This window comes from Cucurbita pepo, chromosome 8 (genome assembly GCF_057944985.1).
Source record: "Cucurbita pepo subsp. pepo isolate OVF chromosome 8, ASM5794498v1, whole genome shotgun sequence".
In the NCBI taxonomy this organism is placed as follows: Eukaryota; Viridiplantae; Streptophyta; class Magnoliopsida; order Cucurbitales; family Cucurbitaceae; genus Cucurbita; species Cucurbita pepo.
Window position 1 is genome coordinate 6,907,315 of NC_141805.1, and position 26,289 is coordinate 6,933,603.

Genomic DNA, 26,289 nt, shown 5'->3' on the forward strand with positions numbered 1-26,289 from the left:
AGTCTCGATTTTATGGAAATGTCAATATCAATAGATAATTTTGAAAAAAAAAAATATATACAACAAAAATACTAATAAATTAAATTAATAATAAAAAAAAACCCATTTTACTATTTTAAATATATTAAAATACTTATCATTGAATCGAGATAAAAGAGGCATATGATGATGTAATTAATATGAAGTATCATGGATAACAATTCAAAAATTATGAAAAGGTTGTAATAAATAATTATTAGAAAAAAAAAATTAATTATCGAGCTTAGTGAACCACGAATTATGCATAGTCTTCTTCGAAATTAAAATTAAAGTTGTTTCTATTAATAATTAAATAAATAAATAAATAAAAGAAAAAGAAAAATGTAGCAATTATCTCTACAATTTGCTTTTCATTGACCGTGACCGAGAGTATTGACACGGACCATTGTATTCTTTTTTCATTAATATGTCGATATCTAATATTGTCCACCAAATCCACTTTTTAATCATATTGTATAAAAATTGACCTTATATTTAATAAAAATATCAACACATAATATTAATAATAACCCTCTTCCTCGTTTAGAATAGTAAATTCTTATACGACGGTTTAAATATTCTCATAAATTTTTCAAAAGTTCCCATGGACTATAAGATCTCACGTCGGTTGAAAAAGAGAACCAAACATTTCTTCAAGTAATGTGGAAACATCTCTCACATACACATTTTAAAACCGTGAGACTAACGACGATACGTAACGGGCCAAAGTAGATAATCCCTGCTAACGGTGAGCTTAGGCTATTACAAATGGCATCAGAGCCAGACACCGAGTGGTGTGCCAACAAAGACGTTGGCCCCCAAGGGGGTGGATTGTGAGATCCCACGTCAGTTGGAGAGGAGAACGAAGCGTTCTTTATAGGAATGTGAAAACCTCTCCCTAACAAACATGTTTTAAAACCGTAAGGCTGACGGCGATACATAACGATTCCAAACGGATAATATCTACTAGCGGCGTACTTGGGCTGTTATAGTGACATCCATATTTTCATTAAATTGAGGTCTCTACATTTTTCATCAACATTGTCATTTAAAACTTGAGTGTTAATATTACTCTCTTTAATTTTTCGTCATTAAAATTTTGAAGTTAAGGGTTTATTATGATTTCATGCAAGTGACACAGGTGAAACAAGATTTGAGGTTTCAAACATATGGATCGTCCAATTTGTAAAAAGACACAAGAATAGACGAACAACGTTGTTCATTTGAAAAAAAAAAATACGTACCATTATGTTACATTGCATTGTAATGAAACGATAAAAAGATGGTGGAATTCTGAGAAGATTTCCTAACCCATCATAACACGACGTACGACCAAACTGATTATTTAAACACGACATTGAAATGGAAAATTGAAGAAGAAACAAGAAACGAAAATGAAAGGATTTGGTTTCAAACAGGGCATTGGAAGCCGGACGGAACCTTCTTTCCACAGTAGTTCAAAAGCAAGCTGAGGGAAACTGAGAGGTCAATGTTGAGACCCAAGGCTCTGGCCTTCACCGCAGTGCAAAGGCACACAGCAGCTTCCAGGTCAACAAGGCCTTGGATTAGGGTGCAGCATGGGGATTTTGGTGGTGAGCCGATCACTAAGTGCACTATATCTTCCAGCAAGTCAGCGCAGACGCCAAGCTTAAGGGTGTCCCTGGGGCACTTGGGGAGTGATGGTTTCTGCCTTGACGGGGTGGGCTTGTGGGAATTGGGTGGCGGCGGTGGGCAAGGGACATAGGTGGAGCTGACCATAGTGAAGAAGAGGAGGTTGAGGAGGAGGAGGAGGGCAATGGGCGAAGAGAGCTTAGAAGCCATTGGTGGAGAGATATTGAAGGGTTTGTAGGTTTGTGAGATGGCTTGTGAAGAACTATGAGAAGAGTTAGGGCTTTTATTAATGGGGTTTGGGAATTTGTTGTATTTTAAAACAAAAATTCCTTATAAATTGCTGGATATGAAACACCTAACTCTTTCAGTTACTTTATTAAGTTTTAAGGAATTGATTTGAGAGATGGGTTTTTAATTAGTTTGTCTTTTTTAAAGTATTATAAAAATGTCAAATGGCCTACAAACTAGACGAAGTGATGTTCGATAATAAGATATCAAATACTTTTTAAAATAAATTATTGTGGTTTGTATGGTTGAAAAATAATATTTGATAGAACCATTCCAGACAAGTGGGTAATAGATGATAATCTAGAGATTATTTTTAGCACAAATAATTTTTACAAATATAATATGGTTTTTTTTTTTAAATATAACTATGAGATTCCACGTCATTTTGAAGGAGTAACGAAACATTTTTTTTTATAAGGGTGTGGAAACCTCTCCCTAGTAAATTGTAAAATTGGCGGCGATATATAATGAGTCAAAGCAGATAAATATATGTTAACAATGAGTTTTGATATATATTGATGTTAGTATGACATAACAGTACAACTTCTAAAACATGACAAGACTAAGATTGTTATTACATGCATGCTTTGAAAATCTTTTAAAGTTTACTTAAGATGAAAATGGCTATAAGATAAAAGATCTCTAAGAAAAAAAAAAAAAAAATAGACTTTTATTTAGGATCCCAAGAGTGAATTTTAAAACATAAATTGGACCGTTAAACTTGCTATAAAGTGTTGTTTGCGAATAAGCAATGATTGATTAGAGATGTAGTGGCAAAGATGATAAGCACCTACAATGTTGATTTTTGCAAAGCTAGAGGTCCTTCTAGAATCCTTGCAAAACGCTCACAAAGAAAGCTAACTTAACGAATTGATTCCAACCAAGAGCTGGTTAGAAGATGAATGACTCTTAGATCGAACTTGGAATCTATGATGGTCACTCTTAGATACCAAGACAATTCACTCCAGAATTAGCTTGATCAAAACTAATTCAATGAATCGGTTTAAACATCAAACCTAAAGCAAGGTATGAAAAAGAATAACACCAAGAGGGTATCAAGAAAACACAAAGGTTTTTTCTGTATTCAACAAAATCCTCCAAACATAAATATTACATGCCTTTAAATAGGCCTAGAAGATAACCCTAACAAAATAAATTTCAGCCACAACCACTAATAAATGCTAATAAATGCTATTAAATACAAATTGAAGAATATAAGGCAATTCATACAGACTATTAATAAATGCTTTTAAATATAAAATGAAGTAAATAAGGCATTAATAATTTCCTTAATTGGTAATTCAACTACGAAAGGCAAGTCTTCTAATTACTTTCCAATATCAGCCACTCCATTATCTTCTTGATTTGATATGTTAATGCTATAAAGATTTTTGGGCTCAAAATTCTTTGTTTCAACCGGTACACTAGCTAGCTTTTGAAGATGCAATGTGTAGGCCTCTTGAATCTTCTTAACCTTGCTTCTTGTAATCGGTCCTTCGGGTAGATGCACGTGATCAGTTGTTAGATTCATATCATCCCCCCTTTCTTTAAAAGGATTTGTCCTCAAATCAAATTCTTCGTTCTTTCCGGACAAGAACTGAATATTGTTTTTTTTTTCCACTTTTTTTTTTTTTTCTCACCTTTACCTTAGTTTCTTCTCTCCACTGTTGTTCTTCAAATTCTTTTCTTTTCTTCTCTAATTTCAGTTGGTCACAATGTACTTCATATGGAGACAATGGAAGTAAAGTAAATTTCTTCCCACACAAAGTAAAAGTATACTTGTTCATCAAACCATCAAATGTTACCTTTCTATCATATTGCCAAGGTCGGCCGAATAAGATGTCCCCCGCATGTATTGGTACGACATCACAAAGAACTTCATCTTTATATCTTCCAAGAGTAAAAGAAATAAGAGCTTGGGAGTTCACCTTAATTTCTTATTTGTTTGTTAACCAATGAAGTTTGTATGGTTTTGGATGGGGATGGACAGAAAGTTGAAGTCTTTTTACAAGGAAGCTGCTTACCACATTTGTGCAACTTCCACTATCAATCACTAAGCTGCATGGGTTTCCTTTGATCAAACATCTTGTGTGGAACAAGTTTTCCCTTTGATCTTCAAATTTCTCTTCCTTGATTTAAAAATTGAGTACCCTTCTTGTGATCAAAGATATGGAATTACCTTCTTCAACATACTCATCATCATATGCTGCGATTTCTTCAACAAGCTGTGAATCATGATCCTCACATTCATCATCTGAATTAAGTATACCATTCCTTATCACCATAACATTTTTATTAACACACTCTTTGCTCATGTGTCCAAACCCTTTACACTTCCAACATTGAATAGAACTAGACTTCTCCTTTACCGTCTTTGAAGCTTCATTCTTTTTACCATTGGAACTCTCAGCTTCCACTCTTTTAGCAGCTACAAACTTTTCTTTTGGTGACATTGATTCATTTCTATTCACAAAACTATCCTTGTTCCAAGTGTTAGAATTTGAAAAGGTGTTAGTTCGTGATGTGTACCTTTTTTAATGCTCTTTTTCTTCCTTCAATTGGCCTTCAATTTTGAGAGCATAATGATACATGTCTTCCAGATATGGTGGTGGATTTCTGTCAACAAGATGAGCAATTTCTCGATTCAAACCTCCAAGGAATCTAGACATGGTATCTTCTTCTTCTTCTCTAACATTTGCTCTTTCCATCATAGTTTCCCTCTCTTGATAATATTCCGCCACACTTTTTGTTCCTTGCCTCAAACCTTGCAATTTAGTTTTCAAATTTCTTTCATAATGTTTTGGAACATACCTTTTTCTCATGGCTTCTTTAAGTTCTTCCCATGTCTCTATTGGATCCTCCTCTTTTCTTCTTCTCTCGGATTTGAGATGTTGGTACTAATCACCAGCATGATTGGTAAATTCGGCAATAGCAAGTCTCATCTTCTTATTTTCACTATAGGTGTTGCAATCAAACACATGCTCTATCTTTCTTTCCCATTGCAAGTATGCCTCAGAATCTGCTGTTCCACAAAATGGTGGGATTTTGAGTTTAACTCCTCCATCTCTATCTTCATGTACTCTTTCCATCCTTCTAGGTTGCATAATAGTTGCATGGTTATTTCTTCCTCTCCATCTTCCTTCAACAACTTGTCTTTCTTGTACTACTATATCTTCATCTTCTTCTCATGTTCGTTCTTGTCTTTGTTGTTGCGCCCTTCTTTCTTGTCTATCTTCCATCATCATTTGCATCATAACTTGAATTGCTTGAAGAATAGTTGTATTAAGATCTGGTATTGGTGGTACTCCTTCTCCATTATGTGACATTTTGTTATTAAGGGGCCTCTCCACACTTCTCACAAAAATTTCACTCAGGGACACTCGTGTTTAATACTCAAAGGTAGGCTTTTGGTTATAGGTCAAGAATGTAAAGGCTGGTTTTTTTTTTTTTTTTTTTTTTCGATCATCTAAGAGAGACAAAAAAATTGATTCAAAAAAATAACAATAAAAATATTTCACCTCTAGAGCGGCCAAAGAACGTCGACAAAATGCTCTGATACCAAATGATAAGCGCCTACAATGCTGATTTTTGCAAAGCTAGAGGTCCTTCCAGAATCCTTGCAAAACGCTCACAGACAAAGCTAACTTAACGGATTGATTCCAACCAAGAGCTGGTTAGAAGCTGAATGACTCTTAGATCGAACTTGGAATCTATGATGGACACTCTTAGATATCAAGACAATTCACTCCAGAATTAGCTTGATCAAAACTAATTCAATGAATCGGTTTAAACATCAAACCTAAAGCAAGGTATGAAAAAGAATAACACCAAAAGGGTATCAACAAAACACAAAGGTTTTTTCTGTATTCAACAAAATCCCCCAAACATGAATATTACGTGCCTTTAAATAGGCCTAGAAGATAACCCTAACAAAATAAAGTTCAGCCACCAACCACTAATAAATGCTAATAAATGCTATTAAATAAAAATCGAAGAATATAAGGCAATTCATACAAACTATTAATAAATGCTATTAAATATAAAAGGAAGAAAATAAGACATTAATAATTTCCTTAATTGGTAATTCAACTACGAAAGGCAAGTCTTCTAATTACTTTCCAATATCAGTCACTCAATTATCTTCTTGATTTGATATACTAATGCTATAAAGATTTTTGGGCTCAAAAGTTTTTGTTTCAACCGGTACACTAGCTAGCTTTTGAAGATGCAATGTATAGGCCTCTTGAATCTTCTTAACCTTGCTTCTTGTAATCGGTCTTTCGGGTACATGCACGTGATCAGTTGTTGGATTCATATCAAAAGACTTGTTCAATGTCAAAATGAAAGGAAAAAGCTTTGCTCTAAATCCGATGGAGAGAGAGCAGATGACCTTTATATCAAGAGCTAGTGCCACTGAGTTTTGGCACAAAAGACTTGGGCACTTTCATCATTGAGGTTTGCTTTAGATGCAGTCAAAGAAGCTGGTAAAAAGACTCGCTGACATTAATGATTACATTCCTCTTTGCCGTGCTTGTAATTTTGGGGAGCAACATAGGCAACCCTTTCCTAAACATTCATGGAGAGCCTCGAAAAAACTGCAGCTGGTTCATACTGATCTTTGTGGTCGTCAACGAACAACATCATTAAATGGTAATCTTTATTACATTGTTTTTATTTATGATCTAACGAGAATGTGTTGGATCTTCTTGCTGAAGCAACAGCCAGAACTTGCGGGCGTATTTTGAAATTCAAAGCCAGAGTTGAGAATGAAAGTGCATGCTTGATTCAGACTATAAGATCAGAGAATGGCAAGGAGTACACTTCAGAAACTTTTAACAGGTTTTGTGAAGAGGCTGGAATTGAACATCAATTGACAGCACTATACACACCTCAACAGAATGACGTCAGTGAAAGGAGGAATAGATTCATAATGGAGATGATATTTCATCTATTGAAGAGTTTAGATGACCATAAAGTATCTTGTGCATCGTTCATGTTCAAGGATGATGCACAAATGTGTTTCTCAGTCCTAATGGTGGTGTAATCACACGACATTATGAGAAGAGTATTACTTGAGCATGACCACATGTATAAAACAATAGGAATTCACCAAGAATTCATGAGGCGAATGAGCTTAGCCTAGCCTCGAAATTGGTCTACATTAAGACAAAGAAGGCAGAGAGATTCATCGTAGACTTGGATGAAGGTGTTTGCCTCGGCCTAGGCTTACTCAGTAAAGCTATTCATTAAGATTTTCTCAACTCGACCAAGGTGGCCTCAACCTAAGTGACTTATTTCTAGCCTCGATGGCTTAGGCCTCGACCTTGACTCTAAGATCATCCCTTTGTCCTGAATTTCTAATACTGCATGGGTAACAAATTTTGATTTGTTAACTTATTTGATTCGGCTTGGCGTTTTTATTCACTCATTCCCATTAAGGTTTAGCTTCTCCTTTAGTCTCAAGTTAATGTTTTATGTAACGATCCTAAATTTTTACATACTCAGAGTCGCTACCAAGTCTCATGCTTATCTCTTAAATGCGGAATATAGCTCTTAGATACTCGTCATAAATAACGGAAAATTTAAAACACATTCAGAACACTTCAAACTACTAGAACACATTGTCGGTCTTACGTGTTTCAAATATAACGTCGGAATTTAAAATTAAAACAAGACAATTACAAATGGAATAATCTAAATAATGAAATAAAAGCGTCCTATACTCCTATGACTAAGAATTTAAACATGCAACTACCTTATGCACGTGCTACAGTATCTATTTCCGATGTCGTCGTCGTCCGTACATGGGCGTCTTCTCTTTACCTGAAAAATGATATTTGGCACACGACTTGAGTATTTCGAAGAATACTCAGTAAGTGACCCACTGTAGGGGTCATGCTGATGCAAACACGTGCAACATGATCTTGGGATCGAGCTCTAACTCATCTAGGACTGACCTCCAAAATCGAACAAATTGGATGTGTAGTACTTCTTTACACATGACCCACACGTGCGAGCGTGAATCCTACGGGCGCTCGCCTGGACCATCTAATCAAGCTTATCTGTAAGGACGTCTGGAAGTTAGCGGAACCCCATAGTGTCATGAACTATTCAAACTTGATAGTATGGGTAATTATCATAGGTTTAATGTATGGAGCACAATTGCGAGTATGAACTATTTATTGGGCTGTTTTTCTTGAGGCTTCAACTCTACCATAGAAAGGAGAGACTTAAAATATAAATACATAATATTAATAATAACCCTCTTCCTCGTTTAGAATTGTAAATTCTTATACGACGGTTTAAATATTCTCATAAATTTTTCAAAAGTTCCCATGGACTATGATATCTCACGTCGGTTGAAAAAGAGAACGAAACATTTCTTAAAGTAATGTGGAAACATCTCTCACAGACACATTTTAAAACCGTGAGACTAACGGCGATACGTAACGGGACAAAGTAGATAATCCCTGCTAACGGTGAGCTTAGGCTATTACAAATGGCATCAGAGCGAACGAAACATTTCTTAAAGTAATGTGGAAACATCTCTCACAGACACATTTTAAAACCGTGAGACTAACGGCGATACGTAACGGGACAAAGTAGATAATCCCTGCTAACGGTGAGCTTAGGCTATTACAAATGGCATCAGAGCGAACGAAACATTTCTTAAAGTAATGTGGAAACATCTCTCACATACACATTTTAAAACCGTGAGACTAACGGCGATACGTAACGGGCCAAAGTAGATAATCCCTGCTAACGGTGAGCTTAATTTATTACAAATGGCATCAGAGCCAGACACCGAGCGGTGTGCCAACAAAGACGCTGGCCCCCAAGGGGGTGGATTGTGAGATCCCACGTCAGTTGGAGAGGAGAACGAAGCGTTCTTTATAGGAATGTGAAAACCTCTCCCTAACAAACATGTTTTAAAACCGTAAGGCTGACGGCGATACATAACGATTCCAAACGGATAATATCTACTAGCGGCGTACTTGGGCTGTTACACTGACATCCATATTTTCAATAAATTTAGGTCTCGACATTTTTCAACAACATTGTCCTTTCAAACTTGAGTGTTAATATTACTCTCTTTAATTTTTCGTCATGAAAATTTTGAAGTTGGTTTATTATGATTTCATGCAAGTGAAACAAGTGAAACAAGATTTGAGGTTTCAAACATATGCATCGTCAAATTTATAATAAGACACAAGAATAGACGAATAACGTTGTTCATTTGAAAAAAAAAAAAACTACGTACCATTATGTTACATTGCATTGTAATGAAACTCTAAAAAGATGGTGAAATTCTGAGAAGATTTTCAAACCCATCATAACACGAAGTACGACCAAACTGATTATTTAAACACGACATTGAAATGGAAAATTGAAGAAGAAACAAGAAACGAAAATGAAAGGATTTGGTTTCAAGCGGGGCATTGGAAGCCGGACGGAACCTTCTTTCCACAGTAGTTCAAAAGCAAGCTGAGGGAAACTGAGAGGTCAATCTTGAGACCCAAGGCTCTGGCCTTCACCGCAGTGCAAAGGCACACAGCAGCTTCCAGGTCAACAAGGCCTTGGATTAGGGTGCAGCATGAGGATTTTGGTGGTGAGCCGATCACTAAGTGCACTAGATCGTCCAGCAAGTCGGCGCAGACGCCAAGCTTGAGTGTGTCCCTGGGGCACTTGGGGTGTGATGGTTGCTGTCTTGACGGGGTGGGCTTGTGGGGCTTGGGTGGCGGCGGTGGGCAAGGGACATAGGTGGAGCTGACCATAGTGAAGAAGAGGAGGTTGAGGAGGAGGAGGGCAATGGGTGAAGAGAGCTTGGAAGCCATTGGTGGAGAGATATTGAAGGGTTTGTAGGTTTGTGGGATGGCTTGTGAAGAATTATGAGAAGGGTTAGGGTTTTTATAAATGGGGTTTGGGAATTTGTTGTATTTTAGAACAAAAATTCCTTCAATTACTTTATTAAGTTTTGAGTAATTGATTTGAGAGATGGGATTTTAATTAGTTTGTCTTTTTTTAGAGTATTATAAAAATGTCAAATGGCCTACAAACTAGACAAACTATGTTCGATAATAAGATATCAAATACTTTTGAAAATAAATTATTGTGGTTAGTATGGTTGGAAAATAATATTTGATAGAACCCTTCCAGAAAAGTGAGATTATTTTTAGAACAAATAATTTTTACTAATATAATATGGTTTTTTTATAAATATAACTACGAGATTCCACGTCATTTTGAAGGAGTAACGAAACATCTTTTTTTTTATAAGGGTGTGGAAACCTCTCCCTAGTAAATTATAAATTGGCGGCGATATATAATGAGTCAAAGCGGATAAATATATGTTAACAATGAGTTTTAATATATATTGATGTTAGTATGACATAACAGTACAACTTCTAAAACATGACAAAACATGACAAGACTAAGATTGTTATTACATGCATGCTTTGAAAATCTTTTAAAGTTTACTTAAGATTAAAATGGTTATAAGATAAAAGATCTCTAAAAAAAGAAAAAAAAAAGGCTTTTATTTAGATCCCAAAAATGAATTTTAAAACATAAATTGGACCGTTAAACTTCGATATATTCTATTTAAAGTGTTGTTTGCGAACAAGCAGTGATTGATTTGAGATGTAGTGGCAAAGATTTGTTTAATGTCACAATGAAAGGAAAAAGCTTTGCTCTAAATCCGATGGAGAGAGAGCAGATGACCTTTATATCAAGAGCTAGTGCCACTGAGATTTGGCACAAAACATTTTGGCACTTTCATCATTGAGGTTTGCTTTAGATGTAGTCAAAGAAGCTGTAAAAAGACTTGCTGACATTAATGATTACATTCCTCTTTGCCGTGCTTGTAATTTTGGGGAGCAACATAGGCAACCCTTTCCTAAACATTCATGGAGAGCCTCGAAAAAACTGCAGCTGGTTCATACTGATCTTTGTGATCGTCAACGAACAACCTCATTAAATGGTAATCTTTATTACATTGTTTTTATTTATGATCTAACGAGAATGTGTTGGATCTTCTTGCTGAAGCAAAAGCCAGAAGTAGCGGGCGTATTTTGAAATTCAAAGCCAAATTTGAGAATGAAAGTGCATGCTTGATTCAGACTATAAGATCAGATAATGGCAAGGAGTACACTTCAGAAACTTTTAACAGGTTTTGTGAAGAGGCTGGAATTGAACATCAATTGATAGCACTATACACTCCTCAACAGAATGACGTCAGTGAAAGGAGAAAAAGATTCATAATGGAGATGATATTTTATCAATTGAAGAGTTTAGATGACCATAAACTATCTTGTGCATCGTTCATGTTCTAGGATGATGCACAAATGTGTTTCTCAGTCATAATGGTGGTGTAATCACACGACATTATGAGAGGAGTATTACTTGAGCATGGCTACATGTATAAAACAATAGGAATTCACCAAGAATTCATGAGGCGAATGAGCTTAGCCTAGCCTCGAAATTGGTCTACATTAAGACAGAGAAGGTAGAGAGATTCATCGTAGACTTGGATGAAGGTGTTTGCCTCGACCTAGGCTTACTCAGTAAAGCTATTCATTAAGATTTTCTCAACTCGACCAAGGTGGCCTCAACCTACGTGACTTATTTCTAGCCTCGATGGCTTAGGCCTTGACCTTGACTCTAAGGTCATCCCTTTGTCATGGCTTTCTAATACTGCATGGGTAATAAATTTTTATTTGTTAACTTATTTGATTCGGTTTGAAGTTTTTATCCACTCATTCCCAGTAAGGTTTAGCTTCTCCTTTAGTCTCAAGTTAATGTTTTATGTAACGATCCTAAATTTTTACATACTCAGAGTCGCTACCAAGTCTCATGCTTATCTCTTAAATGCGGAATATAGCTCTTAGATACTCATCGTAAATAACGGAAAATTGAAAACACATTCAGAACACTTCAAACTACTAGAACACATTGTCGGTCTTACGTGTTTCAAAATATAACGTAGGAATTTAAAATTAAAACAAAACAATTACAAATGGAATAATCTAAATAATGAAATAAAAGCGTCCTATACTCCTATTACTAAGAATTTAAACATGCAACTACCTTATGCACGTGCCACTGTATCTATTTTCGATGTCGTCGTCGTCCGTACATGGGCGTCTTCTCTTTACCTGAAAAATGATATTTGTCACACAGCTTGAGTATTTCGAAGAATACTCAGTAAGTGACCCACTGTAGGGGTCATGCTGATGCAAACACGTGCAACATACTCTTGGGATCGAGCTCTAACTCATCTAGGAGTGACCTCCAATCTCGAACAAATTGGATGTGTAGTACTTCTTTACACATGACCCACACGTGCGAGCGTAAATCCTCCGGGCGCTCGCCTGGACCATCTAATCAAGCTTATCTGTAACGACGTCTGGAAGTTAGCGGAACCCCATAGTGTCATGAACTATTCAAACTTGATAGTATGGGTAATTATCATAGGTTTAATGTATGGAGCACAATTGCGAGTATGAACTATTTATTGGGCTGTTTTTCTTGAGGCTTCAACTCTACCGTAGAAAGGAGAGACTTAAAATATAAATATATCTAAGAATAGCTTAACAATCCTCACATTTGTGCCGATCAAGGTAGGTCTTAAACAAAGATACTCTAATTTTCCATACGTTAATAACTTCGCCTACGAAATGGCTTTAATGTTGGCTTGGTTGAATCACTACAACAAATATTGGATTAGATAGCTTCCGAAAAATGCTATCATAGACCTTTTATAGGTTTTTTCGTACGTCGTGACAGCCCATGTTATTAAAAGTCTGGAACTTTTTATAGCGTTTTTGTATAGCTATAATAAATGTTATTATATAGTACCTAAATATAGCTTATATGCAATGCTATGAAAACATTTTATAGCATTTTTGTTAAAGTTATAAATATGTAAACATAACTAAAATATTATGCTATCATTCATTTTTAATAAGCTATATTTATACTATATTTTATGCTATCATTCATTTTTAATAAGCTATATTTATACATTTAATCTTATGCTATAACAAAAATATAATTGAAATTTAATAATCTACTAACACATTACAAAATAATGTATTCAACTCGATCTATATAAGAATATCAGACTCGTTACACTAGCACAATTTTCAAATAAGTTCTTCCCCACCCAATACACAATAAATAGAACAAAAACTCACTATCCACAGTATGTGACATCTTTGATTTTGATGAAATCAAGTACACCAATCCTAAAGGTATTCGAACCGACATCAATGTCTTCTATGTTCCACCCTTTTAGCAATGTCAATTGATAAATTGTTCGTTGTTGCTTGCCAATTAGTGCTTCCTTGCTCCAACAAAAACTTGATCGTTGGGTTGAGGATTATGGTTGCCTTATCAATTTGGTATCAGAGCCTAAGTTGCATCTTTGTGGCCGACTCTAGGCAATGTCAATTGATAAATTGGTCATTGTTTCTTGCCAATTAGTGCTTTCAAGGAATCCTGCAACATTATCAAAGCATATATATCAGTGATTCGAAGAGAAGTGCAAAATAGTACCAAAAGGTTTGACATAAGGTGATTCGAAGAGAAGTGCAAAATAGTACCAAAAGGTTTGACATAAGGTGATTCGAAGAGAAGTGCAAAATAGCAACAAAATCTAAATATCATATAAAAGTAAAAAAGAGAATAGAACATTATTGTTCATCTTATATATGTAAGCACGTTTCATTTCTTAAAAACAGAGCATAGAAACATTAGTTCAAATACTTGCATTACAGCTTCCAATTAGAATTGAAAGGGGAGGGCATTGTCCACTCAAAGTTTACGAGGAAAGAAAGAGCATTACGCTTTTTGATTCCCTTGGATGAAAACCATAACTTTGTAATAAAACCCAATCCTTTCAAATAGCCCTTTTTGATGAAGTGTTGTCCTCATATGATAAACCAAACAGAACCATTAAAAAAAAAAATTAATATCATGACGAGTAAGGCCAACCAAAAAAAACTTATTAACCAAAGAAAATGACCATACAAACTAATGAATTCTCTTGAGAAAAAAGAAAAGTAGTCTTTAAAGGATCTACAAATATTCTTTCTCCTAGTCACTCCAAGTTAGCAAACAAAAGTCAAAGACCGAAATCAGTCTAACTGGTCTTCTAATTAGGAACAACTTCTTCTAATTGATCTTCTAATTTATCTAAGATCTCAGTTGAAGAAATCCTCAACATCAAATAAGAAGAAGAATGTGTTGTTGAAAGCCCTAAATGCAAAATAACAGTAACAGTAACAACAGGGCCACACAAGTTCTTGTTGTTGTTGTGTGAAAGTGAGTGATCTTGCCCATCATGTATTTAATAAGTTATACACAAGGAAGGAGAAAAGGAGACCTAATATATCAAAGGAAAAAAAAAATCAAGGAAGGAGAAAAGGCCACAAAAATTTAGTCATACATAATACAATTGGTATTTTGCTCAAGGAATTTATATGCAGTCCATAATACGTGTATAAACTTCTTCCTACTACTTGATACTTGCAGAATATGTAACCCTTTAACATAAATCATTCCTACCGGTAGAATGTGCTTGAAATAACCTATGAATTAACAAATTCCTCTAAACTTAATTACTTTGTACTCTTAGCCTTATTTTTTTGTTTGTAATCTTCATGTGGTTCCTCAATTTGGGCATGTATTGATTGAACCAACACAATGAAAAATAAAGATAGTTTCTTGTATTATGTTTTTATTCCGTTGATCTAACTCACAAAACTATATTCAACCTTTTAACACAAGACAACAACTACATCTACATCACAGAACTCACCAATCTACATTCAAAGAAAAATTCTACAGCTAGGAAAATACACACTTAAAAGTAAAGTACATTACTTAATGAAAGACCAAAGGACTGAACTCACAAAAGTTTATTAGTGTGTACTAAATGTAAATGAAAAACTACATTATTTAGTAGTAGTTCGATCCTTCAAAAAGAAATTAAAAAGGAAGATACAGAGACAAATCACTTAGAATAATTTATCAATGAAATTCTTTACAAAGTGAGCCAACAAAGAAGATAATAGGGGAAAAAAAAAACAACTAACCTCCATCTTGGATTGTTCAATTTGCAGTGAGGTAGGAGAATAGGGTTTTTCATAGACAAAGCATCAACAATAAACTGTATGCCTCCTCTCAATGCCACCATCTTGAAATTTGATGCAAATAAGAGAAAAATTTTGACGAAAGAAAGAAGGATGGATCTTGAGGGAAAAATTTTGAAGCACGAAAGAAAGAAGGATGGATTGTTGCGTGAGAGAAAGAAGGCGAGATTTGGTATTGCCCTAGGGTCTGAGGGAATATGGGTGTCTAGAGGGAAAATGACAGAAAAAGAAAGGAAGGCTTTGGCACCCGTGATAAGGTTTTTAGGGATAACATTAAAAAAATAATAATAAAAAAAAAAAAAAAAAAAAAAAACCTTTATTTTCTTTCTGATTTATAGCATATTTTAGAAAATATTATACAAAAAAGCTATAAAAGATGGTATTTGTTGCAGTGAATGACTTGTATGATGTACGAATGACGAATTTTTCATGATTGTTTGATGCGTTTTGTGTTATGTTATGTTTATGCAATGATACAAGATGTACTATAATATGATTATGTCATGTTATGGAACTATGTTGTGATATTAATGTTGTATGATGCATGAACCTCCATATATTACACTACATAAACTACGATATCATGTACGTCGTGGTATTATGCACGCTCCTTTCCCTCCATAGCTTCTGCCAACGTGAGTTTAAGCTAGCCCAACAAGTAGACTTAGAGGATACGTATACGAGTCTGCTAGGTGGATCTATGTGTGCATGTGTAGAGAAATATTACACATTCAACTCTATCCAGATTGAAAAGTAGAGATCGTTGCATGTATTTGCATTTTTCGACCGCAATAGTGTGATTATTTACTGAGTATTTTTTTAAATTATCAAACCAAGTTCTATTTTTTTTAGATGAAGGTAAGACAACCATGTAGGGTCACTATATAGGCTATGAGAATGAAGGTATGATAGTTGCATTTTCTATTCAAGTTATAGCCCTTATGTTAGATATCAAAATTAGTTACTTAACATTAATGTTTAAAATATGGAAGTCTCGATTTTATGGAAATGTAAATATCAATAGATAATTTTGAAAAAAAAAAATATATACAACAAAAATACTAATAAATTAAATTAATAATAATAAAAAAAACCTATTTTACAATTTTAAATATATTAAAATACTTATCATCGACTCGAGATAAAAGAGGCATATGATGATCTAATTAATATGAAGTATAATGGGTAACAATTCAAAAATTATGAAAAGGTTGTAATAAATAATTATTAGAAAAAAAAAATTAATTGCCCAGCTTAGTGAACCACGAATTATTCATCGTCTTCTTCAAAATTAAAATTAAAGTTGTTTCTATAAATAATTAAGTAAATAAATAAAGAAAAGAAAAAGAAAAATGTAGCAATTATCTCTACAATTTGCTTTTCATTGACCGTGACCGAGAGTATTGACACGGACCATTGTATTCTTTTTCATTAATATGTCGATATCTAATATTGTCCACCAAATCCACTTTTTAATCATATTGTATAAAATTGACCTTATATTTAATAAAAATATGAACACATAATATTAATAATAACCCTCTTCCTCGTTTAGAATAGTAAATTCTTATACGACGGTTTAAATATTCTCATAAATTTTTCAAAAGTTCCCATGGACTATGAGATCTCACATCGGTTGAAAAAGAGAACGAAACATTTCTTAAAGTAATGTGGAAACATCTCTCACATTCACATTTTAAAACTGTGAGACTAATGGCGATATGTAACGGTCTAAAGTAGATAATCCCTGCTAACGGTGAGCTTAGGCTATTACAAATGGCATCAGAGCCAGACACCGAGCGGTGTGCCAACAAAGACGCTGGCCCCCAAGGGGGTGGATTGTGAGATCCCACGTTAGTTGGAGAGGAGAACGAGGCGTTCTTTATAGGAATGTGAAAACCTCTCCCTAACAAACATGTTTTAAAACCGTAAGGCTGACGGCTAAAGTAGATAATCCCTGCAAACGGATAATATCTACTAGCGGCGTACTTTGGCTGTTACACTGATATCCATATTTTCATTAAATTGAGGTCTCTACATTTTTTATCAACATTGTCATTTAAATCTTGAGTGTTAATATTACTCTCTTTAATTTTTCGTCATTAAAATTTTGAAGTTAAGGGTTTATTATGATTTCATGCAAGTGACATAGGTGAAACAAGATTTGAGGTTTCAAACATATGCATCGTCCAATTTGTAAAAAGACACAAGAATAGACGAACAACGTTGTTCATTTGAAAAAAAAAAAATAGGTACCATTATGTTACATTGCATTGTAATGAAACGATAAAAAGATAGTGGAATTCTGAGAAGATTTCCTAACCCATCATAACACGACGTACGACCAAACTGATTATTTAAACACGACATTGAAATGGAAAATTGAAGAAGAAACAAGAAACGGAAATGAAAGGATTTGGTTTCAAACAGGGCATTGGAAGCCGGACGGAACCTTCTTTCCACAGTAGTTCAAAAGCAAGCTGAGGGAAACTGAGAGGTCAATCTTGAGACCCAAGGCTCTGGCCTTCACCGCAGTGCAAAGGCACACAGCAGCTTCCAGGTCAACAAGGCCTTGGATTAGGGTGCAGCATGGGGATTTTGGTGGTGAGCCGATCACTAAGTGCACTAGATCGTCCAGCAAGTCGGCGCAGACGCCAAGCTTAAGGGTGTCCCTGGGGCACTTGGGGAGTGATGGTTGCTGCCTTGACGGGGTGGGTTTGTGGGGCTTGGGTGGCGGCGGTGGGCAAGGGACATAGGTGGAGCTGACCATAGTGAAGAAGAGGAGGTTGAGGAGGAGGAGGAGGGCAATGGGCGAAGAGAGCTTAGAAGCCATTGGTGGAGAGATATTGAAGGGTTTGTAGGTTTGTGAGATGGCTTGTGAAGAACTATGAGAAGAGTTAGGGCTTTTATTAATGGGGTTTGGGAATTTGTTGTATTTTAAAACAAAAATTCCTTATAAATTGCTGGATATGAAACACCCAACTCTTTCGGTTACTTTATTAAGTTTTGAGGAATTGATTTGAGAGATGGGTTTTTAATTAGTTTGTCTTTTTTAAAGTATTATAAAAATGTCAAATGGCCTACAAACTAGACGAAGTGATGTTCGATAATAAGATATCAACTACTTTTTAAAATAAATTATTGTGGTTTGTATGGTTGGAAAATAATATTTGATAGAACCATTCCAGACAAGTGGGTAATAGATGATAATCTAGAGATTATTTTTAGCACAAACAATTTTTACAAATATAATATGGTTTTTTTTTTTAAATATAACTATGAGATTCCACGTCATTTTGAAGGAGTAACGAAACATTTTTTTTTTATAAGTGTGTGGAAACCTCTCCCTAGTAAATTGTAAAATTCGCGGCGATATATAATGAGCCAAAGCGGATAAATATATGTTAACAATGAATTTTGATATATATTGATGTTAGTATGACATAATAGTACAACTTCTAAAACATGACAAGACTAAGATTGTTATTACATGCATGCTTTGAAAATCTTTTAAAGTTTACTTAAGATGAAAATGGTTATAAGATAAAAGATCTCTAAAAAAAAAAAAAAAAACTTTTATTTAAGATCCCAAAAATAAATTTTAAAACATAAATTGGACCATTAAACTTCGATATAGGCTATAAAGTGTTGTTTGCGAATAAGCAGTGATTGATTAGAGATGTAGTGGCAAAGACTTGTACAATGTCAAAATGAAAGGAAAAAGCTTTGCTCTAAATCCGATGGAGAGAGAGAAGATGACCTTTATATCAAGAGCTAGTGCCACTGAAATTTGGCACAAAAGACTTGGGCACTTTCATCATTGAGGTTTGCTTTAGATGCAGTCAAAGAAGCTGGTAAAAAGACTCGCTGACATTAATGATTACATTCCTCTTTGCCGTGCTTGTAATTTTGGGGAGCAACATAGGCAACCATTTCCTAAACATTAATGGAGAGCCTCGAAAAAACTGCAGCTGGTTCATACTGATCTTTGTGATCGTCAACGAACAACCTCATTAAATGGTAATCTTTATTACATTGTTTTTATTTATGATCTAACGAGAATGTGTTGGATCTTCTTGCTGAAGCAAAAGCCAGAAGTAGCGGGCGTATTTTGAAATTCAAAGCCAAAGTTGAGAATGAAAGTGCATGCTTGATTCAGACTATAAGATCAGATAATGGCAAGGAGTACACTTCAGAAACTTTTAACAGGTTTTGTGAAGAGGCTGGAATTGAACATCAATTGACAGCACTATACACTCCTCAACAGAATGACGTCAGTGAAAGGAGGAATAGATTCATAATGGAGATGATATTTCATCTATTGAAGAGTTTAGATGACCATAAAGTATCTTGTGCATCGTTCATGTTGTAGGATGTTGCACAAATATGTTTCTCAGTCCTAATGGTGGTTTAATCACACGACATTATGAGAAGAGTATTACTTAAGCATGGTCACATGTATAAAACAATAGGAATATACCAAGAATTCAGGAGGCGAATGAGCTTAGCCTAGCCTCGAAATTGGTCTACATGAAGACAAAGAAGGTAGAGAGATTCATCATAGACTTGGATGAAGGTGTTTGCCTTGACATAGGCTTACTCAGTAAAGCTATTCATCAAGATTTTCTCAACCTGACCAAGGTGGCCTCAACCTAAGTGACTTATTTCTAGCCTCGATGGCTTAGGCCTCGACCTTGACTCTAAGATCATCCCTTTGTCATGGCTTTCTAATACTGCATGGGTAACAAATTTTGATTTGTTAACTTATTTGATTCGGTTTGGCATTCCTCGTATTTTATTTTTTATTCACTCATTCCCATTTAGGTTTAGCTTCTTCTTTAGTCTCAAGTTAATGTTTTATGTAACGATCCTAAATTTTTACATACTCAGAGTCGCTACCAAGTCTCATGCTTATCTCTTAAATGCGGAATATAACTCTTAGATACTCATCATAAATAACGAAAAATTTAAAACACATTCAGAACACTTCAAACTACTAGAACACATTGTCGGTCTTACGTGTTTCAAAATATAACGTTGGAATTTAAAATTAACACAAATAATTACAAATGGAATAATCTAAATAATGAAATAAAAGCGTCCTATACTCCTATGACTAAGAATTTAAACATGCAACTACCTTATGCACGTACCACAGTATCTATTTCCGATGTCGTCGTCGTCCATACATGGGCGTTTTTTCTTTACCTGAAAAATGATATGTGGCATACGGCTTGAGTATTTCAAAGAATACTCAGTAAGTGACCCACTGTAGGGGTCATGCTGATGCAAACACATGCAACGTGCTCTTGGGATCGAGCTCTAACTCATCTACGAGTGACCTCAAATCTCGAACAAATTGGATGTGTAGTACTTCCTTTACACATGACCAACACATGCGAGCGTGAATCGTCCGGGCGCTCGCCTGGACCCTTTAATCAAGCAATCTGTAACGACGTTTGGAAGTCAGCGGAACCCCATAGTGTCATGAACTATTCAAACTTGATAGTTTGGCTAATTATCATAGGTTTAATGTATGGAGCACAATTACGAGTATGAACTATTTATTGGGCTGTTTTTCTTGAGGCTTCAACTCTACCGGAGAAAGGTGAGACTTAAAATATAAATATATCTAAGAATAGCTGATCGCTTGTGGATGTATAGAATAAAATGATGTAAAATTCACAAGAATAAGTGCAATTATACACTATCACAAGTACCAAGTAATAAGTAAATTATCGATTCCACAGGGAACCTATCTTTTTTATTAATTTTATCGCTGGAAATTGAGTTTTTGGGTAACATTCAAATGGGTGTTGGAGATTTTAACTATTTAAACAAAACTAAAACAGAGTGCTACTGCTGTCGAAAAACAGAAAATTATGAGATAATCAACTATAATGAGGAAGGTTCGGCTAAGAGAGATTAAATACATAAGTTGTTGAATTTTGTGGTTGATTTTAGTTCCTTTTAATAGATTCTCAAGCCCACTTCCGAGGGTCATGAATGGTGATTATTTCCATAATCGTTGTAATTTCTATTAACAAGGCTATAGTAGAAGAATTATTCCTAACCCTTCTATTACCCTTCAAGTCTCCTTGTTATCAAACTAGAGTATTAAAGAGGATTTCATTGCTCCCTCTCTTCTCCCGAACAAGAGAACAACTATGTATGTAAAGTAGCTAATTAAACATACATGTAAATCATTAACAACTCTTTAATAAACTAAATCATACCATCAACATACTTAAACTATATAAAACTCTCTCGCCTCCCCTATTAAGTTTAGCTCTCCATACAAACTGAATTAAACAGAGGAATTTGCATCTTGATCAAGTAAAATTGATGGAATAAGAAAAGAGAATAAGGAAATAGAGAGTTATCCCAGTTTGTTGTCGTTCGTCAATGGAAGTTCCCTTCTCTTGAGCTCTCACGTCCACCTCTTTGCCCTAATCAATCCTTGTTGGTTTCTTTTCCTTCTGCTGTCAACAGCTGCTGGATTAGGGTTTTCTTCTTCTTCTCTAGTTTCATAGCAGTTCACTGCAGCAGAGGCTGCTGCTGTGTAATTCGATTTTTCTCCCCAAAGTGTGGCTCTCCTCCTCTTAATCTTCCTTTTCCTTTTATATTGAGCATGGGTTCCCCTTTAGGGCTGAAAATGAATAAGTTGTCCACATAAGATGTTTCTCATTGGGTAATCAATGACCCACTTGGACTGCTGATGTGGATTTAAAATTTCCATGTCATCCCCCATTTGTTTCCAAATTTGCTACTCCCACGTGGTTTAGCATAAATGTCTCAAATTTTACCACGTAACTCAATTGAACATACAATTAAGATCGATTTATGCAAAATCATATTTTTTTTTCATGTTAGACCGCAATAAACGATTTCCTGCTCACTAAGTAGAATAAATGGGATAATAAATGAGTACATTGTGAATAAGAGTGCAATATTAACTACAAAAAGACTTAATATGACTCTACTATCAGAGAGTTATCAATAGCTCAACAATCCTCACATTTGTGCCGATCAAGGTAGGTCTTAAACAAAGATAATCTAATTTTCCATACGTTAATAACTTCGCCTACGAAATGGCTTTAATGTTGGCTTGGTTGAATGATTTGTATGATGTACGAATGACGAATTTTTCATGATTGTTTGATGCGTTTTGTGGTATGTTATGTTTATGCAATGATACAAGATGTACTATAATATGATTATGTCATGTTATGGAACTATGTTTTGATGTTAATGTTGTATGATGCATGAACCTCCATATATTACACTACATAAACTACGATATCATGTACGTCGTGATATTATGCACACTCCTTTCCCTCCATAGCTTCTGCCAACGTGAGTGTAAGCTAGCCCAACAAGTAGACTTAGAGGATACGTATACGAGTCTGCTAGGTGGATCTATGTGTGCATGTGTAGAGAAATATTACACATTCAGCTTTATCCAGACTGAAAAGTAGAGATCGTTGCACGTATTTCCATTTTCCGACCACAACAGTGTGATTATTTACTGAGTATTTTTTAAAATTATCAAACCAAGTGCTATTTTTGTTTAGATGAAGGCAAGACAACCATGTAGGGTCACTATATATGCTATGAGAATGAAAGTATGATAGTTGCATTTTCTATTCAAGTTATAGCCCTTAGGTTAGATATCAAAATTAGTTACTTGACATTAATGTTTCAAATGTTAATGTTGACAAAAAAATATCGAAGTCTCGATTTTATGGAAATGTCAATATCAATAGATAATTTTGAAAAAATATATATATATAAAACAAAAATACTAATAAATTAAATTAATAAAAAAAAAACCTATTTTACAATTTTAAATATATTAAAGTACTTATCATTGACTCGAGATAAAAGAGGCATATGATGTTGTAATTAATATGAAGTATAATGGATAACAATTCAAAAATTATGAAAAGGTTGTAATAAATAATTATTAGAAAAAAAAAATTAATTGTCCAGCTTAGTCAACCACGAATTATTCATCGTGTTCTTCAAAATTAAAATTAAAGTTGTTTCTATAAATAATTAAATAAATAAAGAAAAGAAAAGAAAAGGAAAAATGTAGCAATTATTTCTACAATTTGCTTTTCATTGACGGAGAGTATTGACACGGACCATTGTATTTTTTTTCATTAGTATGTCGATATCTAATATTGTCAACCAAATCCACTTTTTAATCATATCGTATAAAATTGACCTTATATTTTATAAAAATATCAACACATAATATTAATAATAACCCTCTTCCTCGTTTAAAATAGTAAATTCTTATGCGACGGTTTAAATATTTTCATAAATTTTTCAAAAGTTCCCATGGACTATGATATCTCACGTCGGTTGAAAAAGAGAACGAAACATTTCTTAAAATAATGTGGAGACATCTCTCACAGACACATTTTAAAACCGTGAGACTAACGGCGATACGTAACGGGCCAAAGTAGATAATCCCTGCTAACGGTGAGCTTAGGCTATTACAAATGGCATTAGAGCCAGACACCGAGCGGTGTGCCAACAAAGACGCTGGCCCCCAAGGGGGTGGATTGTGAGATCCCACGTTAGTTGGAGAGGAGAACGAGGCGTTCTTTATAGGAATGTGAAAACCTCTCCCTAACAAACATGTTTTAAAACCGTAAGGCTGACGGCTAAAGTAGATAATCCCTGCAAACGGATAATATCTACTAGCGGCGTACTTTGGCTGTTACACTGATATCCATATTTTCATTAAATTGAGGTCTCTACATTTTTTATCAACATTGTCATTTAAATCTTGAGTGTTAATATTACTCTCTTTAATTTTTCGTCATTAAAATTTTGAAGTTAAGGGTTTATTATGATTTCATGCAAGTGACATAGGTGAAACAAGATTTGAGGTTTCAAACATATGCATCGTCCAATTTGTAAAAAGACACAAGAATAGACGAACAACGTTGTTCATTTGAAAAAAAAAAAATAGGTACCATTATGTTACATTGCATTGTAATGAAACGATAAAAAGATAGTGGAATTCTGAGAAGATTTCCTAACCCATCATAACACGACGTACGACCAAACTGATTATTTAAACACGACATTGAAATGGAAAATTGAAGAAGAAACAAGAAACGGAAATGAAAGGATTTGGTTTCAAACAGGGCATTGGAAGCCGGACGGAACCTTCTTTCCACAGTAGTTCAAAAGCAAGCTGAGGGAAACTGAGAGGTCAATCTTGAGACCCAAGGCTCTGGCCTTCACCGCAGTGCAAAGGCACACAGCAGCTTCCAGGTCAACAAGGCCTTGGATTAGGGTGCAGCATGGAGATTTTGGTGGTGAGCCGATCACTAAGTGCACTAGATCGTCCAGCAAGTCGGCGCAGACGCCAAGCTTAAGGGTGTCCCTGGGGCACTTGGGGAGTGATGGTTGCTGCCTTGACGGGGTGGGTTTGTGGGGCTTGGGTGGCGGCGGTGGGCAAGGGACATAGGTGGAGCTGACCATAGTGAAGAAGAGGAGGTTGAGGAGGAGGAGGAGGGCAATGGGCGAAGAGAGCTTAGAAGCCATTGGTGGAGAGATATTGAAGGGTTTGTAGGTTTGTGAGATGGCTTGTGAAGAACTATGAGAAGAGTTAGGGCTTTTATTAATGGGGTTTGGGAATTTGTTGTATTTTAAAACAAAAATTCCTTATAAATTGCTGGATATGAAACACCCAACTCTTTCGGTTACTTTATTAAGTTTTGAGGAATTGATTTGAGAGATGGGTTTTTAATTAGTTTGTCTTTTTTAAAGTATTATAAAAATGTCAAATGGCCTACAAACTAGACGAAGTGATGTTCGATAATAAGATATCAACTACTTTTTAAAATAAATTATTGTGGTTTGTATGGTTGGAAAATAATATTTGATAGAACCATTCCAGACAAGTGGGTAATAGACGATAATCTAGAGATTATTTTTAGCACAAACAATTTTTACAAATATAATATGGTTTTTTTTTTTAAATATAACTATGAGATTCCACGTCATTTTGAAGGAGTAACGAAACATTTTTTTTTATAAGTGTGTGGAAACCTCTCCCTAGTAAATTGTAAAATTCGCGGCGATATATAATGAGCCAAAGCGGATAAATATATGTTAACAATGAATTTTGATATATATTGATGTTAGTATGACATAATAGTACAACTTCTAAAACATGACAAGACTAAGATTGTTATTACATGCATGCTTTGAAAATCTTTTAAAGTTTACTTAAGATGAAAATGGTTATAAGATAAAAGATCTCTAAAAAAAAAAAAAAAAACTTTTATTTAAGATCCCAAAAATAAATTTTAAAACATAAATTGGACCATTAAACTTCGATATAGGCTATAAAATGTTGTTTGCGAATAAGCAGTGATTGATTAGAGATGTAGTGGCAAAGACTTGTACAATGTCAAAATGAAAGGAAAAAGCTTTGCTCTAAATCCGATGGAGAGAGAGAAGATGACCTTTATATCAAGAGCTAGTGCCACTGAAATTTGGCACAAAAGACTTGGGCACTTTCATCATTGAGGTTTGCTTTAGATGCAGTCAAAGAAGCTGGTAAAAAGACTCGCTGACATTAATGATTACATTCCTCTTTGCCGTGCTTGTAATTTTGGGGAGCAACATAGGCAACCATTTCCTAAACATTAATGGAGAGCCTCGAAAAAACTGCAGCTGGTTCATACTGATCTTTGTGATCGTCAACGAACAACCTCATTAAATGGTAATCTTTATTACATTGTTTTTATTTATGATCTAACGAGAATGTGTTGGATCTTCTTGCTGAAGCAAAAGCCAGAAGTAGCGGGCGTATTTTGAAATTCAAAGCCAAAGTTGAGAATGAAAGTGCATGCTTGATTCAGACTATAAGATCAGATAATGGCAAGGAGTACACTTCAGAAACTTTTAACAGGTTTTGTGAAGAGGCTGGAATTGAACATCAATTGACAGCACTATACACTCCTCAACAGAATGACGTCAGTGAAAGGAGGAATAGATTCATAATGGAGATGATATTTCATCTATTGAAGAGTTTAGATGACCATAAAGTATCTTGTGCATCGTTCATGTTGTAGGATGTTGCACAAATATGTTTCTCAGTCCTAATGGTGGTTTAATCACACGACATTATGAGAAGAGTATTACTTAAGCATGGTCACATGTATAAAACAATAGGAATATACCAAGA

At 34.9% G+C, this 26,289-nt stretch overlaps 4 pseudogenes; all 4 read right to left on the bottom strand.

Annotated features, from left to right (window-relative positions):
• Positions 1-1,428: 1,428 nt before the first annotated feature.
• Positions 1,429-1,839, bottom strand: LOC147791462 (14 kDa proline-rich protein DC2.15 pseudogene; annotated as a pseudogene).
• A 7,505-nt stretch (positions 1,840-9,344) lies between these two features.
• On the bottom strand, positions 9,345-9,692 carry LOC147791463 (14 kDa proline-rich protein DC2.15 pseudogene; annotated as a pseudogene).
• A 7,707-nt stretch (positions 9,693-17,399) lies between these two features.
• On the bottom strand, positions 17,400-17,904 carry LOC147791464 (14 kDa proline-rich protein DC2.15 pseudogene; annotated as a pseudogene).
• A 6,229-nt stretch (positions 17,905-24,133) lies between these two features.
• LOC147791465 (14 kDa proline-rich protein DC2.15 pseudogene) lies at positions 24,134-24,638 on the bottom strand (annotated as a pseudogene).
• Between the last annotated feature and the right edge of the window lie 1,651 nt (positions 24,639-26,289).